Source organism: Nicotiana sylvestris, chromosome 7 (assembly GCF_000393655.2).
Source record: "Nicotiana sylvestris chromosome 7, ASM39365v2, whole genome shotgun sequence".
Classification (NCBI taxonomy): Eukaryota; Viridiplantae; Streptophyta; class Magnoliopsida; order Solanales; family Solanaceae; genus Nicotiana; species Nicotiana sylvestris.
In genome coordinates, this window is record NC_091063.1 from 12,807,259 (window position 1) to 12,810,772 (window position 3,514).

The window sequence follows — 3,514 nt, forward strand, 5'->3', positions numbered from 1 at the left end:
GAGGCCCCCGCCTAAAGTTCTGACCCTTGCTTCAAGCTCTGCTCTGGGAGAATGGCCCCACCCGATGTGATCGACGTCGCATCTCGACCTGTTCGTGCTGCGGAGCGAACACCTACTTTGAGGAGAAAGAAATCCTTTCCTAAAGTGAAAGTGAATTCAAGCCGGTACATCATAAATAAAAAGAGAGGCTTCAGTTTCTTGCTTATCTATGGAATATCGCATTGTTACTGGCCTTTCAAAAAAAGAATTTTATTGTTAGGAAATAAGGGAGACTGTGACTCTCCCCCTTTATGTGTTCTATATCAAAGTCAAAGAGGGGCTTGCCATCTAGCGAAAATATGTTTTGCAGCGAGGGACATCTTTCTTAAGGGTTTCTTTCAACGCCTTACAATTTGTTCTCATCAGGAACCTCTGGTGTTGGATGTAGATTTTGAACTTTAGGATGGACTTCACCGGTTTTATTTTAAAGGGAAAGAGGAAGCCCCGGACGTCAACTTCTTTGATGACGACCAAGAGGAGGAAGATATTTCCCAATAGCGGTCCTCCTTTTGTCAAAATTATAGACCAGGTATTTATTCCTCTCCTTCAGGTTCTACTGCACCCTTCGGTCAAGTAAACCAAGCTCACAGAAAAAAGGAAATCTTTTACACCGATGTATCGTACTCTCTCGACCAGGTCATCATAAGAAAATACTGAAAAATCTTTCCAAAGTGAGGGAAGGAGGGAAGGCACGCTACAACTAACATAATAGCCAGCTGAAAAACGTTAGCTAGCTAGGCTAGCGCACAATGGCTTTCTCTGATAGGGGCTTGCTTCTTTAAGCTCCGCCCAACCTATACAAGGTGCTGCTCACTTTCTCTCAGCCACTAGTGGCTTATATAGTGGTCGGCATTCCTACGTGCTCCTTCTTTCCCCCCTACTTAAGAATCCAAAGGTCACCTTTGGATGTTGTCATGACTCTTTGGTTACGAAGGTTACCGCGGTCTAAGTTTATGGATGGATTTAGTCAGCTAAACTCCATCAAACTCCTCAATCAATATCAACAAGATGTCGTGACCACTTAGGCTTGGTTTATTTTGTCATAAAAGAAAGTTGGTTTTGTGGGTTCATTGATTAGTACACCTCCGGTGCTGGTAAGGCCGGGACCGTGGTCGTCCGTCTCCAGTTTGCCGGCCGATAAGATCTCTGAGATTGACCAGCCAGCTGGATTGGTTTGGCAATTCTTTTCTATTGAAAAAGAGTCAGCTGTCTGTGCGAGTCACCTTCTTCTAGGCTTCGCTGGACGACACGGCATTTTTGTTCAAATATATATAGGCCGGCCGTACTTGTGATGGTTCACAAGGATCCAATATGACCACTTAGGTCTACGTTGCCACGATATTGTTCTATGGAAACGGGCGGTTTAGAAGTTTGGCCCTATTTTTTTGGTGTCGTAGGGGAGGGATTGACCTTTCTAACGCATTTTCAGTCGTACCGGCATAGCCCCACTGATTTGTTTTCGATCAGAGCATCAAGCAGCGCAACCCAGTTCTACTTGACTAAGCCCGTACTCCTCCAAAGTGAGAGTTTGCTTTACCCAACTCCCTTTTTGATAACAAGGCAGAAATCCCCGACCCGACACTTGTTAGTTTCGAATGAAGAATGAAAAGTGCCCTGCCCTAGCAAGCACCTACTCCTATCAAAAAGCGAGACTTTACTAAACAAGAAAGAAAGGCTTTTTCTATCTTATTAGTCAAGCGCTAACGAGCAAGAAAACGGATATGCTAAGAAGCAACTTCGTGCAGCTGTTGTGCCCTTGCTTCTTGCCTTATCTTACTTAGTAAAGCAACCTTTCGCGCTAGGCGCTCACCTTTTTTGGCTTCCCTAAAATAGAATATTTGGAAGTTGGAAAAGACCCGCCCCTTGTTTCAGTCAGAATGAGTCCCCGAGACCCTGGGACATTGGCTTCCGCCAACAGTGAACTATTAAGGATCACAGCCCGCGCATATTCTACATAATAGCCTGCAACTGATTCAGCTTCCGCTTCTGGGAGATAAAACAGAGCTCGATTAGTTTCTTCTAGACGAGATATAAAGAACATAACCAATACAAGGAACAAGGGAATACCAGACCATATCTGCTTTTGCGCCATGACAATCTCACTCGAATTACGGGAACCTACACATATTAGTACAGTATACCGGGGTCCCCGGCCAGAACCACACGTGCAAGTTTCCCTGCATGTGGCTCGTCCGTGCTTTCCGAGGCGCTGCCTGTGACTCAGCATGGGAGAAGGGGGCGGAACTGCACACTTTCGTGTTCAGAGCATTGTTTTGAGGGAGAGAAAGCGTGGTTGACAAACCAATCATCGGAGGCGACTGGAGTGCTTTCATCAAATGATGCATGTGGGCTGAGCCATTCCCATCCCAAGTGGTGCCCCGATTCGGCCTGGCCGGTCGGGAAGAGATTCACATAGAGACTACTGCTATCCGGGAATCTCTTTCTATGTTAGCTAGCGGGGGCGGGCTTTCCTATGGTAGTCCCGCTGCGGCCTCTGAACGGCCGTCCCATCTCATCTTGATTTGGCTATACTTGTATGTAGCCAGCCATGTTAGCTCCACATGAGAGCCTTTTAAATAAAGGCTAAAAAGGCACTCATCAGTCAGCTCGGCCCCTTTCCTATTTCGCTTTGCCGCCTATTAAGAGAATAGGTCCCGAAAAAGCGGCCCGCCTTTCATCATCTATACCAGCTGCCACGCAAGAACCAATAGAAAGGATTTCGACGCCCCTCTCGTCATAAGAAGCAGAACGCGCCATCACCTACAGCCCTTTCCTCTGCCGGGGACTTCCACGAAATGAAAACGGGCGGCATCGTCGTATGCTCCACTTTTGTTGCCCTGGTTTATATCCCGGAGTACTCCTATGGCCGATCTGTCACCCAACCTACTTAAACAACCTAAAGGCTTGGCCCCGTCCCGTTTGGAGAATGACCCCTTATGGCACGGCTTAGTCAGTTATTCTCGCAGTTCAGATAAGATTCGGACCGGGTTGGGTTAGGTCTCTGAAAGCATGGTTCTTGCCTCCCTCCCCCCTTTGAGCTCGTCCATTCGTTGGGTGATCCCTTGCTCTCACGTTCGAGTGTTTGCTCGTCGTTTAGGCCCGTGAGTGAGATTTCTGCTCATTGCAGTCACCTCCGGGGTTCTTCGCACCTGGATAGTACCAGGACCCTTGTGCCCCGGCCCTTGATCAGATAAAGCTGCCCGCCTTATGACCCACAACTCAAAATGAGCCTTGCGACGAGACGCGGACATTCCCCATGCTGCGGTTCCCTCCGGTCCGTTCCCGGGTTGGGTTAGGGGAACATCCGAGCGATTGCCTTCGCGGATCCAAACGCGCTCACAAGGCGCACAATAAGAATAAGACCAATAGAGACTTCATAAGGGACCATTTGAGCTGCAGATCGTAATGCTCCTAGAGAGGCATATTTCGAATATAGAGGAGTGAAAGTTCCCAACAAATAAGTACTTTTTCATAT